This window comes from Anomaloglossus baeobatrachus, chromosome 3 (genome assembly GCF_048569485.1).
Source record: "Anomaloglossus baeobatrachus isolate aAnoBae1 chromosome 3, aAnoBae1.hap1, whole genome shotgun sequence".
Lineage (NCBI taxonomy): Eukaryota > Metazoa > Chordata > Amphibia > Anura > Aromobatidae > Anomaloglossus > Anomaloglossus baeobatrachus.
The window spans coordinates 447,999,279-448,016,069 of NC_134355.1; the positions used below are offsets into that span (position 1 = coordinate 447,999,279).

At 41.7% G+C, this 16,791-nt stretch overlaps 1 protein-coding gene across 1 annotated transcript in view; it reads left to right on the forward strand.

Moving 5' to 3' along the window:
- Window positions 1-16,791, forward strand: part of CLDN16 (claudin 16) — a 68,901-nt gene that overhangs the window by 34,118 nt on the left and 17,992 nt on the right. The window lies entirely within an intron of this gene.

Sequence of the window (16,791 nt, forward strand, 5' to 3'; positions counted from 1 at the left end):
TGTCGGAGATGACTGGAAGCGGAAAATGCCTTCACTGTGAAAGATGTCATACAGGTATTTCTTATAGAACAATTTATTTACAAGTGCCCTTCAGAAATACAGGAATAGGTTAGAGCGCGCACGCCGCACACCTTGGATAGAGCTGCAGTGATGGCTGATAAGGCTCTTACTATCCAACCGCAATGGAGGAGGCTTCTGGACAATAAGTCACAGCCTGCTCCTGCTCCCCGGCCTCTCCAGTTATATCTGCCCCTTCACGCAGCTGCAGGCCAGTGACAACCACGGCTCACAATCCTGGGCCCCAACAGTTCTGACCATGCCCTGTGGGAATCACTGAAAGGAGATGCTATGGGTGTGGGAAACCAGGGCACCTGCAATCCAGTTGTCCCGCAAGGACACGGAGGGACCCCCATGCACCTTCACCTTGTCAAGTGCATTTTGTGCATTCCATTATGCCTGAGGAAGAGGTACAACCACATCTACTGGAGTGTACCACTGACCCCTGCACCATAGATGCCCCTGTTGGAGTGTATCGGCTCCGGCCTTTGTCACCAGGTTCTCCTACTGCCTTCTCCAGAATGCACAATGGAAGGAATACGACGCAGCGCATATGTTATTGATGTGGGCAGCCTGGGCATTTGCAAGACACTTGCCCTGCTGATCGATTGAGGAATGACCTTTCACCAAATTGACCTGTTCATTCTCTACAGCCAAATACAATGGGGAAGAGATCTCACCTCTTCAAGTTGACTTGCCTAATGACTCAGACACTCATGGTTGGCCACTAGGGGTTTATGGGGTGTGAGTTATAGCCCCAAGTTCCTCTTACCATCAAAGTAAGCACTTACAGGAGGTCATGCTGGATAGGCAGGAAGCTATTGGATTTTGTGACTCTGGGGCAGTTCTCATAATAGCTGATCCCCGAGTGGTTTGGCCAGAGGCGATACATAATGGATCAGGGATTGTTATTGAATTGGCTGGAGGACAAAGGAGGAATATTTCAAAGGTAACTGTAGATCTGGACTTTAGATTTGGGGTCAAGCAATCATGGTTGGGGTGATGAGTGGCCTGCCTGCAGATATTCTCCTAGGAAATGATGTGGGTGATCTACAATGCCAATTTGTGGGTACAGGAAACACAGTTTGAGTGAAGGAGGACACAAAGGGAAGCTTGTCCTTACAATGTTACTGCTGTACAAAGGACTATCAACAGCTGAACAACATGAATTTAAGTAAGGTGGCCAGAGGTCTGTGTAGACCTCATGGCGCACTAACTTTTTAAGAAGGAGGGAGAGGTTGTGATGGTGTTATATTGTGGGTTGTGTATCATTTTGTGTAAGTTCGTATTTTAGGTATGGTGCTCTGTCCATTCTATGTATTATTTGTCCTGTCTGCAGATTAATTACCCCATGCAGTGCTTCTGTCCCTAGGTGTGGGGGAGGGGGTCCTGGAATCCACTGAAACGCTCTGCTTACCTGAGGGATTTTTCAGTGTGTCTGAGAAGGAGAAGAGAGAAGCAAGAAGATTTATCCTCTGTGGGAGTACCTGAGGCTCCCCAGACAGACCTGGACATTTTTCGCTTACTAGACTGTATCCATGTTCCTGGACTATTTTACCCTCTGTGTGGTGGATTATTTTATGAACCTTCTGGATTTCATGGAATAAAAGATCTTTGAATTGTTCACCCATCTCTCACTCTGTTCATTGTGTGATATGGGAGAAGGACCCCGTGACAGGACATATTTAAAATATACTTTTAAAAGGTGTAATAGGAAAGATGAATATGGTGCAAACAAATAAAGGCATAAAACATCAAAAACTAAACAAAACAAAATACAGGCGCAATTGCAATAATGAACTCCACCCTTAATGCAGAACAGAACCAAGTGCAGGAAAAAAACCTGAGTATGGGGCCCAGCTAGCCAGTATGGGCAATCTTGAAAGTGTGTGCACAAGTGACCACAGATATTTATCAAAAGGTTGGACAACCCCTATAACTATATGCAATTATTTAGATTTTCTTAAAAAACTGTATACACTAGATTACACACCTATCTTTAAACCTATCACACTTGATATATATGTAAGTCACTTCTCCAAACAGACCGGGTATAAACAATTGTTAATTGCACACCAAAATCAGTTTTAAATTGAAATTGAAGATCTTGTACAATCTAATTTACATCCCCACAAACTGCGGCTCCTCAAATCAATCCGCTGTAATGGATTTGACTGTATTAAGGTTCTCAATTACAAAACCACTCTATCATAATCAGAGGTGACTTCAAATTGTATTTACATCTGGCATGTAATTTCACTGAATGCCAGGTCCACTGACTGACAGATCAATGAATTAACCCAACAAATGAGTGTTCTTCAGAGAATTCAGGGATGTTCTTCACCAAAGTGAAAATTGCTTTGTGGTTGGACAGGCTTCTGGATAATGTATATTATTAATGTATTTATGATGAGGTTTTCCTACTGTACAGGTATACCACATTCACATACAGTCTGTATAACTGTTACATAAATATACTTTTACATACATTTTTCATGTCTTACTATCAGAAAAGTATTTTTATTTTCTATTTAGAGTATGACCAATAAAACATTATTGCATAATGAATAATCATGAAACATCCTAATATACAGAAAAAGAACATACTGGTACTACAGTCCCTGACAAAAGTTCTGTCGCTTATCCATGTTATGTAAACACAGAACGTAATGTGAAATTCAAACAAATAATTGACTTCTAATACAAAGATATGTTGCTTAACATTGGTGAATGAAGTTGTGGTGCTATTGGAGCCATATTTAATATTTTGTGTGACTTCCATTAGCTTGAAGGACTGCATCCATGCAGTTGAACAATGATTCATACAATTTATTGATGAAGTCATCAGGAATAGTAAAGAATGCAGTCTTACACGCCTCCAAGAGTTCATCTAGATTCTTTGACTTTGTCTTCCAAGCTACCTCTTTCATCCTACCCCAATTATGCTCAATGATGTTACTGTCTTGTGACTGGGCTGGCCAGTCCTTGAGCACCATGATCTTCTTTGCCAGGAGGAACTTTGTTGTAGAGATGGATGTATGAGATGGAGCACCATCCTGCTGCAGGATTTGACTCCTTTTATGATTGGGAATGTAAGAGGTAGCTAATACTTCTTGATATTTTAGGCTATTGATATTGCCTTCCACCTTGCAAATGTTTTGCACACCCCCATACTGAATGTAACCCCAGGCCATGATCTTTCCACCACCAAAATTAACTGTTTTCTGGATCCATACGGGCTCTAGTAGGTCTCCTGCAGTATTTGCTGTGGTGTAGTTCAACTGAAGATTTATCAGGAAAATCCACCTTCTGCCACTTTTCCAGCATCCATTTGTTTTTCAGGCTGTGGGACTTGGCAAATGCCACACGGTTTTTTAATTGCCTTTTGTTTAGTGCTGACTTCTGGGCACTGATTCAGCCATGGAGGCCATTTCGAGACAGAATCCTACAAACTGTTCTAGTTGACACAGGGACTTGAGGTGAACAGGCCTTTTGGAGCTCTGTTGCAGTGGAAGAGGGGCTGGCTTTGGATTTTCTAACCAACAAACATTCCTCCTTAGCAGTTGTCTTGCGGGGTCTGCTGGACCTGGGCTTGTCAAAAACATCTCCAGTCTCTTCAAATCTTTTTTTAATTCTTTGTACTCGACGCTGAGACACCTTAAAGGCATCATCCACCTCTGCAGTGGATCTGGTCTTCAGCCTCTTGATAATTAAGGCTTTGGTCGCAGGGTGGATTTTTGGCATGTTATCAGAGGTCAAGTTGCAGTTCAACTGAAGGTCTGGGGTGCTGGGTTTGTTTTTATACACACCCACTAATTAACCGATCATTTAGTGAGCACAGTTGAGGATGTAAACTAGGATTGGGTGCATTGTATGACAAGGTGACAAACCTTTTGTCTTACCAAAATTTGACCTTTCTGTGTTCATTAATTTATCAATATTTCAGCTTTGCAGCAACTTTATTTTCATAGCTTAAAACAGATTTGGGAGGGTTTCAGCTTTTAAAAGAGTAATTTATGAAACCAATGGATACATTTAAAGTCAGATTATAAGCTTTTATTTACATAACATGGATAAAGGTACCGTCACACATAACAAGATCGCTAGAGAGATCGCTGCTGAGTCACGGTTTCTGTGACGCAGTAGCGATCCCGTTAGCGATCTCGTTATGTGTGACACCTACCAGTGATCAGGCCCCTGCTGTGAGATTTCTAGTCGTTGCAGAATGGTCCAGGCCATTTTCTTCAAAGGCGATGTCTTGCTGGGCAGGACACATCGCTGTGTTTGACACTGTGTGACAGGGTCACAGTGACTGCTGAGATCGTTATACAGGTCGCTACTGCGACCTGTATTGTTCCTGCATCGTTGATAAGGTCTGACTGTTTTCGGGATCACTGGTAAGTCGTTGTGTGTGACTGGGCCTTAAGTGACAGAACTTTTGTCAAGGACTGTAGTATGTTGAGTACTCAAGGGCTAGATCTCATAGCTTCTGTTTAACCCCTTAAATACCGGTCAGTGTCTAACTGCAGCATATAAAGGGTTATTCCCATCTCCAAGGTCTAATCCCAATATGCAGTAGGCATAGTAGTAATAATAATAATAATAATAATATTAGCTAATACCTTCAATTAGAAATGTAGTATAGTTCTCCTGATTAGCTATGGCACTTACGTCATGTGCAGGGCATTGCAGCGTATGTATTCATGGTTACGTCCACTTGTATATTGATACCTAATTAGTTGCTCATAATTGTAACCATGTATACTTAAGCTGCTATGCGTGCACAAGAGGTAAGAGACATTGATTAATGAGGAGAACCAAAACTTCAATTCAGGAGTTTAAAAGACCAGAATATCTTACCACTAACAATATATATGAATAATATTCCAAGTCCTGTCTATAAATAACAATCACTTTTATTTAGAAAATTGCACAGACAATACAATAATACAATACATTTTTTTTTAAATATTATCCTATGTGGGGTTACAATGTAAACAATTCAATAGCCTCATATATCACTAAGAAATATAAGAATAATTGTGAGGACACCAAAATAAGCCCTAATATTGGAACAGCACCCTGGCACCTGAGCTAAAACACACAACATAAAGAGCTAAAATCCATATATTTGATTCAAAAATATTGGTGGTGAAATTGTCAAGATCAAAACAGATTAATCACAGTATCTATACCCAGTCACTAGGTGGTGCTAAAGTAGCATCCTACCATTCATTTCCCATATAGTGTGACTAGTTAAAGTTTAACATTGACAACTATAACCACTATCATCCGGACTAACCCATGATAATAACAGGTGTTTAGCGCTGATGTCAGGGTGCGTTCAACCTCAACGCACGTTTCGAAATTGATCTTCCTCAGGGGGCCTGGTTATTTAAAATGATTGTCCACTGTGTCCTTAAATTTGATGCAATTTCTTTTTGGATGTATTTGCTATTATCATTATTATTATTATTACACCTACAACATATTGTATAGGATCTTGGAGATGGGAATATTCCTTTAAGGCTTGTAATCATGGTGAAGTCCAGCTGTAGGCTGGGGTTCATAGGCAACGATCATTTTCACAATATATCAAAATGCTATGTTACTGTATCATATACAGCAAGCGATCCAATTATGACAGTTTCAAGTCACCTACAAGGACTGAAAAACAAAGTAAAAGAAAATGTTTATAAAACTATATTTTTAAACTATAATTTAAAACAAAAAGTTCAAAATTGAAATCAACACCTTTCTTGCAGTTTAACCCCTTCACGACCGCGGGCAGTAAAATTACGTCCTATTTTAACGTGACTTAACGACCAGGGACGTAATTTTACTGCCTAAACTTCATTTGATTGCCGTGGCCATAGCAACGGCTTTCAAATGATGTCCCCTGCTGTTTCTTACAGCAGGGGACCTTTACCTGACCCCAGGGGGGGTGGCATCGCCACCCCCCATAGGCGATCGATGTGATTGGCTGTTCAAATCTGAACCGCCAACCACATCGTTCGCACTAATTTCGGCAAAAATAATGCCTGAATTAGTGCGATACTGTGAGATCCTTCTATGATCTATTGTAGCAGCTACAGCAGATCATAGCCAGATCTCTAACATGTCGCCCCCAGCCCCTGCAGCACTGATTGGAGCGATCATGCTATGACGCGCAATCGCTCCAATCAGTGTGCAGTGGGGCGGTCTGATCTGCGGGTGGCCGCCCTCCCCAGGCCTGTCCTGGTCTGGGGACCCTCCCCCAACATGTCTGCAGCGTGGAGTGGCTGGTACTTTTGGTACCACGCCACCGCTGCTGCTGCCACCGCCGCCTCTGATGTCACCGCCGCTGCTGCTTTAATGGTAAGTATTCCGCTCCCTGTGCGCTCCCGTGAAGGCCCCTGCGCGCTCCCGTGAAGGCCCCTGCGCGCTCCCGTGAAGGCCCCTGCCCGTGCCCCCCCCAATCTGCCCCCCTACGCCCCGATCTGCCCCCCGGCATCCCGATCTGCTCCCCACGCGATCTGCCTGCCTCCTCTGTCAACTCTATTCTGCTTCCAAGGTTCCTTCCTTCTGCCTTTGCTTCTCCGCCCCCTCTGCCCCCCCCATCTGCTCCCCCCTCTCCCCATCCTCTCCCCATCCCCCCCTGCACCCCCCGATGTCCTCTTACCTGCCTTCACGGGTTGTCCGAGGTCTTCACTGGCCCGATCACATCTGCCTCCATCGCTGGGTCCTTCTGCTGATCTGTCCAACGTCCTGCCTGCTGCTGGTGTAAAGCTGTCTATCTCACTGCCTTCTTGTTCCTCTGCAGCTCTTCTGGTCAGTCCTCTTGGTACTGTGAGTATAACTTTTTTTTTTTTTCTTGTATCCTGTCCATTTTTACACTTCGTCCGTCCGTGCGTCCCGCCAAGCGCTGATCAGGGATGCAGATAACGGATCTGCATCCGTGGTCAGTTTTTGGCGTGACTTTTTTCCGTATTGGCAACGCTTTTTGTATCGCATCCGTCCGTGCGTCCCGCCAAGCGCTGATCAGGGATGCACATAACGGATCGGCATCCCTGCTCAATTTTTCGTGTGACTTTTTTCCGTATTCACGACGCTTTTTGTATCGCATCCGTCCGTGCGTCCCGCCGAGCGCTGATCAGGCATGCACATAACGGATCGGCATCCCTGCTCAATTTTTGGCGTGACCTTTTTTTTTTCCGTATCCCCAATGCTTTTTGTATCTCATCCGACCGTGCGTCCTGCAGCAGCCGATCAGTGCACTGTGTCTGTGCGTTTGAAAAGTCAAATGGCGCTCCTTCTCTTCTGAGCCCCGCCATTTGCCCAAACAATTTATTTCCACCACATATGAGGTATCTGCGTACTCAGGAAAAATTGCACAATATGTTTTATGGTACATTTTTTCCTGGTACCGTTGTAAAAAAAAAAAGCTACCTGGTTGATACAAAAATTTTGTGGTTAAAAAAAAATAATAATTTTCACGGTTCAACGTTATCAACTTCTGTGGAGCCCCTGGGGGTATAAGGGGCTCACCAAACATCTAGATAAATTCCTTGAGGGGTCTAGTTCCGAAATGGGGTAATTTGTGGGGGAGCTCCACTGTTTAGGCACCATAGGGGGCCTCCAAACGTGACATGGCGTCCGCTAATGATTCCACCCAATTTTGCTGTCAAATGGCGCTCCTTCTTTTCTGAGCCCCGCCATGCGCCCAAACAATTACTTTCCACCACATATGAGGTATCTGCGTAATCAGAAGAAATTGCACAATACGTTTTATGGTGCATTTTTTCCAGATACCCTTGTGGAAAAAAAAGCTACCTGGTTCAAGTGACAGTTTTGTGGTGAAAAAAAAAATTGTATTCATGGCTCAACATTATCAACTTCTGTGGAGCCCCTTGGGGCTTGCTAAACATCTAGATAAACTCCTTGAGGGGTCTAGTTTCCAAAATGGGGTCACTTGTGGGGAAGCTCCACTGTTTAGGCAACATAGGGGGTCTCCAAAACGTGACATGGCGTCCGCTAATGATTCCAACCAATTTTGCTGTCAAATGGCGCTCCTTCTCTTCTGAGCCCCGCCATGCGCCCAAACAATTACTTTCCACCACATATGAGGTATCTGCGTACTCAGGAAAAAATGCACTATAAATTTTATGGTGAATTTTTTCTGATACCCTTGTGAAAAAAAAGCTACCTAGTTGAAGCAACAGTTTTGTGGTAAAAATTTTTTTTTTCTTTTCATAGCTCAACGTTATAAACTTCTGTGAAGCCCCCAGGTGTTCAAAGTGCTCACTAAACATGTAGAAAAAATATTTGAGGGCTCTAGTTTCCAAAATGGGGTCATTTGTGGGGGAGCTCCATTGTTTAGGCACCTCAGGGGGTCTTCAAACCCGACATGGCGTCCGCTAATGAGTGCAGCTAATTTTGCACTCAAAAATTCAAATGGCGCTCCTTGACCTCAGAGCACTGCCGTGTGTCCAAACATTTGATTTCCACCACATATGAGGTATATGCGTACTCAGGAGAAAATGCACAATACATTTTATGGTGCATTTTTTCCTGATACCCTTGTGGAAAAAAAAGCTACCTAGTTGAAGCAACCGTTTTGTGGTAAAAAAAAATTTTTTTCTTTTCACGGCTCAACGTTCTAAACTTCTGTGAAGCCCCCAGGTGTTCAAAGTGCTCACCAAACATCTAGAAAAATTATTTGAGGGTTCTAGTTTCCAAAATGGGTTCACTTGTGGGGGAGCTCCATTGTTTAGGCACCTCAGGGGGTCTTCAAACCCGACATGGCGTCCGCTAATGAGTGCAGCTAATTTTGCACTCAAAAATTCAAATGGCGCTCCTTGCCTTCCGAGCACTGCCGTGTGTCCAAACATTTGATTTCCACCACATATGAGGTATCTGCGTACTCAGGAGAAAATGCACAATACATTTTCTGGTGCATTTTTTCCTGATACCCTTGTGGAAAAAAAGCTACCTAGTTGAAGCAACCGTTTTGTGGTAAAAAAAAAAATTTTTCTTTTCACGGCTCAACGTTCTAAACTTCTGTGAAGCCCCCAGGTGTTCAAAGTGCTCACCAAACATCTAGAAAAATTATTTGAGGGTTCTAGTTTCCAAAATGGGGTCACTTGTGGGGGAGATCCATTGTTTAGGCACCTCAGGGGGTCTTCAAACCCGACATGGCGTCCGCTAATGAGTGCAGCTAATTTTGCGTTCAAAAATTCAAATGGCGCTCCTTCCCTTCCGAGCTCCGCTGTGCGCCCAAACAATTAATTTTTACCACATATGAGGTATCAGCGTACTCAGAAGAAAATGCACAATAAATTGTAGGGTGCACTTTCTCTTTTCTCCCTTGTGAAAATGAAAATTTTATGGCTAAAGTAACATTTTTGTGTTAAAAAGTAAAATTTTAATTTTTTCCTTCCACATTGCTTTGGTTCCTGTGAAGCACCTAAAGGGTTAATAAACTTCTTGGATGTGGTTTTGAGCAGAGTGAGGGATGCAGTTTTTAGAATGTGGTCACTTTTGGGTATTTTCTGTCACCTAGGTCTCTCAAAGTCACTTCAAATGTGATGTGGTCCCTAAAAAAAAATATTTTCTAAATTTTGTTGGAAAAATGAGAAATCGCTGATGACCTTTGACCCCTTCTAACTTCCTAACGAAAAAAAATTTGTTTCGAAAATTGCGCTGATGTAAAGTAGACAAGTGGGAAAGTTTATTTAGTAACTATTATGTGTGACATATCTCTCAGATTTATGGGCATAAATTTTCAAAGTTTGAAAATTGCGAAATTTTCAAAATTTTTGCAAAATTTCCTACATTTTCAGAAATAAACGCAAAAATTATAGGTTTAAATTTACCACTGACATGAAGTACAATATGTCACGAAAAAACAATCTCAGAATCGCCAGGATCCGTTGAAGCGTTCCAGAGTTATAACCTGTCAAAGTGACACTGGTCAGAATTGCAAAAAATGGCCCGGTCATTAGGGTGTTTTAGTGGCCGGGGGTGAAGGGGTTAAATATAAAGAAATAAAAATAAATTAAAAATTAACATAGGTGGTATCATTACGTCCATAAAAGTCTGATCTCACAAAATAAAAAATTATTTCATGCCAGAAAACACAAAAAAATTGAAAATTGTTTCGCCAAAAAGTCCCCTCAGGGGGTGAAAACACTGAGGATGCTTTTGGGCAAAACACGTGTCAAGGTGAGGGGACACAGACCAGGTACCAGGACCAACCAATTATGAGATATATGACCTGTTCTTATCAGTTGTTTATTTGAGCTGCATGTATTAGTCCTTTGGCCATTGGGCATTTATTTCCATCATTACTGGATTATCATGTGGTCACCTTAATATCTATACATACATTTAATGCTATTAGTGATTGATCCTTAAAGCATGATATTTTCACTGGTTATTAAATAATTTTAGCATTACTTGCATGATAATTTTCATAACTATTTGTTTATTGAGTTTCTGAGTTTTGGTCATTTGGTCATCCGTGTCCCCTTGTGCATTGTGTATTACCATCCTTGAAGCACCTTATTGCAGTATTGTATTGCATCTTTTTTTATTCCATTTTTTAATCTGAATTCAATTAACATTTTATTTTAATATTAATGACCTGGTTACTTTTTTCAACCTTGATCTGTGGTTGATAATATGGGAAATATAGAATCTTATCAGCAGCAAGTGTGATCCTCAACTCAGTAATGTAATATTCTTCTCTCACTGAATACAGATTTTACCTTTGAAAATTAATGATCAGTCCTGAGGGAGAAAGAAGCAGATTTGTCTGATAAAATAAGCAACTTTATAATATATCTTATTTGGTAATATTGATTTATGCAATCAAAATTAAAATGGCAATTACACATTCAGGCACTATATACATTGGATAAAAATTAACTATACCTACTAAATTTGTTGGGCCCAGCTTACAAGCTGACGTCACCCGGTTGGCCAGATGGATTAGTTTCATCAAATTTCATAAAATTTCATCAACCGATACTTTTGTTTTCATGGGGGATAAGCCGCTGCCAGAAATGTTTGTCAATGGCCTTCTCTTCTGACACCTTCTTTTAAAAAAAAAAACAAAAAAACAAAAAAACATCAAGTCTATGAACTGCTGTATTTTTATTGGGAAAAGCTCTGGCTATTGGTGAAATTTTGTAATGTGGGTGAACAAAGACACCAGATATATTGTCTTTTAGAGACTGCCGCCATTTTTGTGTTTGTATATTTATGAGTAGGATTGGATGGTTGAGGTCTTTACGGCATGCACTGACTAGGCAGACCAATGCACAGTGCTGTTTTTGTTTTTTGATATTCCTAATTTAGCTATTGTTCTGTGAATCCTTAGTCATGCATCTCTTCCTTAAAGACGTTTTCCACTACTAATGCCACCCCCTTTCTTTAATTCTAGCTCTTCCTAACTAGAAATGAGCGAAACTGAGGTTTGGTGTCAGTACCAAACACAGACTTTACAAAAAAGACAAAGTTTGTGATCAGAGTTTGGGTGCCTTACATATGCAAACCACTCACACGAGCATCGCTGTTCTTGGGACCGCTCGGTGCTCAACCCAGTCTGAGCCACTTGCAGTGTTTTAACAGCTTGCACTGGGGGTAGCAATAGCATGATCGGATGTAATGGGCACAAACAAAAATAAAAATTGAAAAATCCTGCCCACCTGCCCTTGGAAGTGTTCTGTTTATGGCTAGATGTATGAGGCCAGAGACCCGAACTGCCTAATTAGTACCTTCCATTTGGGTTCAGGTTCAAAACAGAACTTTATCTAAAGTCCAGCTGAACCTGGCGAACCGAACTTCAACAGGTCCACTCATCTCTATTTCTAACATTTGTCTAGTATACTTTTGCTATCTACTCTGCTCCTGCTTTCTAACAGGTTTGTAATTTCCTTTATTGTTGTTGTAGTTTTGATCCTTCTGGCTATGGACCGGAATTGGACCAACTGAGCAGAGCATATAACTGGTGGGGACAGGGCTTACGCTCTGTGAGTGATAGCAGTCTTGGTACATATGCCCAGATCACACTTCACTCTGCTCTTGGTCCCCACCAATGACGTGCTCTGCTCAATTGGTACGATTATGGTCTGTGGCTGGAAGGATCAAAGCTACACCAACAATAAAAGGTATTTATGAGATGTGAGAGATAAGCTTACAGGAAGGAGGAGAGTAGATAGCAGAAGTATATTAGGAAGGTGTTTGTTAGGAAGAGTTAGGATAAAAGAAAGGAGTCACATTAGTACTAGAAAACCTCTTTAAGTCTACCAGTCATAGCACAGCATACCAGTTTTACCTCGGGTGCTCATTTAATCTGTTACAGTCATTTGGGAGAGTTTATCATGCACAGAAAGGTTTGTCAGTTTTGCTGGAGGCAAAGATGGCATTGTTAGCAACAGATTTATAAAAATATCATATAAAGACTTTGGTAAATTTGTTGAATGTTTAAGTATGTCTATAGGAGTTGCTCCAACCCCCTGCCCCCACTGGATTGAAAGTGTACCAAAAACCATGTACCCCATATTATGAACACAAATTATAAATGACAGGATGTATAATTTTTTTAAATAATTTATTTCTTATCTACAGCTCCTTCTTTGTATAGCGCTCGTCAGCCCTGCAAGATCCATTAAACTTGTCATAATCAAATATTATGGAAAACTACAACAAAATTATTTTATGGTAATATAATTAAGTGTTACTGTAAAGTGTAATTTCTTGATGTGTGATTGAAAATAGAAATATAAACTTGTCACTCATCCATTATTACTAAGGTTCCTATAGAAACATTCATTTACATTCATTTTCATATTGTATCACCTGTTGATATGAAAAGAGAAACCAAGCTTTCCTGTGTATTTCTATTCACGGAAGAGACCTCTATGTATGGTGTATGAATAGGGGATGTAGTGATGGCAGTAGCCCAAATGCTCTATTGCCTCCTAAGTAGATACAACTCTTAAGGATACAGCTTACATTTGTTTTTTATTTAAATTTTCCCCCTTTTTCTAAGAGTCAAAACTGTTTAATTTTTCCTTCTACATATGTATGACGACTTATTTTTGTGGTTTTGAAAGAAATCATTCATATAGACATATATTATATGGGATACTTGTAGAAAAAAATTGCAATTCAAGCATTAATATTGGTGTGTAATCTTGTTATTGTGTTAATTGTATTGTAAAAATGAAATCAAACTATGTAAAAAATGTTTGTTTTGCTACCGTATTTTGAGTCACGTAACCTTTTCATTTTTTTTGTCAATGGAACTGTGCAAGTTCTTGTTTTTTTATGTGGTGAGTTGGCATTTAAAGGGAACCTATTACTTGGAAGAATGCTATTATTCTGCAGATATGGGGTTAATCTGCAGGTTAACAACATTTTCGGGATCTGGGGCTCATTGCAGGCTTATGTTTTGCATTTTGAGTGGAGTGGATGTTTTTACTTATAAAATTTTGGCGTAGATGTGATGTTTTGACATTTTAATGCAATGTTGCGGTGACAAAAACTAATTTTGGCGTTTGTAATTTTTTTCTCGCTACACCATTTACTGATCAGATTAAATTATTTTATATGTTGATTGGTTGGACATTTCTGAACTCGGTATAAGAAATATGAGTATTTTTTAATCATAGTTGTTTTATTTTCAATGGGGCAAAAGGGGGTGATTTGAACTTTTTTAGCTTTTTGGTGTTTTTTCATATTTTTTAAAACTTTGTTTTTTTACATTTTTCAATGATTCTACCAGTCTTCCTAGGAAAACTTATGGCTCCACACTCTGATTGTTTCTCCTGATCAGAGCGATGCCTCAGCATCGCTCTGAAAAGGACAAATGTTATGTTACTGTGAATGCTGACACTCTTCTAATGGGTTGGCATATCATCCCACGCTGCCATGCAAACCCAATTGCACCACAGGGCCACCAATGGCATTGGGGAACAGCACTTTAGATAACACTGTCAGAGTAAGGGGGTAACAGGAGCTGGTGGATTGGAGATCGGATCAGCCGACATGTTCAGAGGATTTTTAGAGTTCACAGCCTCCAGGTGTCTCAGTAGCTCAGAACTCCAGAAACCTTAAAGTCTCTTTTTTAATGCTCCTTTAAGGTTTCCAGTCCTCACGGCTGCTGGGAAACTTGGTGGCTGTGATCTCTAGTAACCTTTTAGGTAGCGCTGACAGCCACCGGGTCTCGCAGCAGCTGCTAACTTGGTAACTTTAAGGCCCCCTTCACACGTCCATGAAAAACACGTGCGTGTCTTACGTGCCGTTTTTCATGTCTGCTCCACATGGAGGCACGGGCCAATGGCTGAACACGTGCATGCACATATACCCATTGATTTTAATGGCTATACGTGTGCCCGTGTCTCCGGTACATGCGGGAATGGACCTAGCATGTACCGGAGGCACGTGCGTGTGAAGGGGGCCTTAGGGGAATTTTAACCCCGCGTTTTACAGTTATTTGCCAAAAACCTGTTTACTGTAAAGTCAATGGAGCTGGGAGTTACAGGTCATTAACAGGAGCTGTGATTGGTTGCTATAGGAACAAAGGACATTCACAGAACAAGAAGCTTATGTGTGAGGTAATAGGATGTCAGTGGAGAGACAGAGAGAAAGAGACAGACTGACAGACACAGACAGGCAGGCACAGACAGATTTAGGCCCAAACAGATAGACAGAGACATACAGGGAAAGAGACAGACAGAGGCAGACAGGGAAAGAGACAGACAGAGACAGACAGACAGGGAAATAGACAAAAAGACAGAAAGAGGCAGACAGAAAAAGAGACAACCGACATACAGGGAAAGAGGCAGACAGGGAAAGACAGACTCAAAGAGACAAAGATTCAGACAGAGACAAACAGACACAGACAGAGACAGACAGGGAAAGAGACAGACAGGGAAAGAGGCAGACAGGACAAGAGGCAGAAAGGGAAAGAGGCAGACAGGGAAAGAGACAGACAGGGAAAGAGACAGACAGGGAAAGAGACAGGTAAAGAGACAGACAAGGAAAGACAGAGACAGACAGACTCAAAGAGACAAAGATTCAGACAGAGACAAACAGACAGACAGAGACAGACAGGGAAAGAGACAGAGTCAGACAGGGAAGAAACAGACAAGGAAAGAGACAGACAGGGAAAGAGACAGACAAGGAAAGACACAGACAGAGACAGACAGACACAGAGAGATGAAGAGTCAGACAGAGTCAAACAGACACAGACAGACAGAGACAGATAGGGAAATAGACAGAGACAAACAGACAAACAGAGACAGAAAGACAGGGAAAGAGACAGACAGGGAAGGAAACAGACAAGGAAAGATACAGACAGGGAAAGAGACAGACATGGAAAGACACAGACAGAGACAGACAGACACACAATGAGACAAACATTTGGACAGAGACAAACAGACAGACATAGACAGACAGGGAAAGAGACAGACAGAGACAAACAGACACAGACAGATAGACAGGGAAAGCGACAGAAAGACAGACAGGAACAGAGACAGATACAGACATACAGACAGAGTAATAGACAGACAAAGACAAACAAACAAACAAACAGGGAAAAAGACAGACAGGGAAAGAGACAGAAAGGGAAAGAGACAGACAGAGACTGAGGAAGACAGGAAAAGAGGCAGAAAGGGAAAGAGAAAGACAGGGAAATATAGACAGACAAAGAGACAGACAGACAGATGCAGATAGGGAAAGAGACAGACAGAGACAGACTGAGAAGCAACGGACAAGGAAAGAGACGGACAGGGAAAGAGACAGACAAGGAAAGACACAGACAGAGACAGACAGACACAGAGAGATGAAGAGTCAGACAGAGTCAAACAGACACAGATAGACAGAGACAGAGAGGGAAATAGACAGACAGAGACAGAAAGACAGGGAAAGAGACTGACAGGGAAGGAAACAGACAAGGAAAGATACAGACAGGCAGAGACATACAGACAGGGAATGAGACATACAAAGAGACAGACAAAAAGAGACAAACAGACACAGATGGAGGCAGACAGACACGGAAATACAGGGAAATAGACAGACAGGGAAAGATTCAGATAGACAGAGAAAGACAGACAGAGACAGTCAGAGACAGACAGGGAAAGAGACAGAGAGACAGACAAACAGGGAAAGAGACAGACAGGGAAAGAGACAGACAGGGAAGATGCAGACAGGGAACAAGACAGACAGTAAAAGAGACAGAGAGATAGAGACAGACAGAGACAAAAAGACAGAGAGATAGAAAGATAGACAGTCAGAGACAGACAGAATCAGACAGGGAAAGAGACAGACAGACAGAGACATACACATGGAAACACACACAGACAGAGACACACAGAGACAGAGAAACACACAGAAACAGACACACAGAGACAGACACACACAGACACACACACACACACAGACACACACACAGACACTCAAACACACACAGACACACACAGACAGGTAGAGACACACAGAGATAGAGACACACAGAGACACACACAGAGACAGAGACACACAGAGATAGAGACACACAGAGACAGAGCCACACAGACACACAGAGATAGACACATAGAGACAAAGGCACACAGATACAGAGACACACACAGATAGAGAGAGAGTCAGACAGAGAAGGAGAAAGACAGACAGAGGGAGACAGACAGATAGGGAGACAGACAGTCAGAGAGGGAGACAGACAGTCAGAGAGGGAGACAGACAGACAGA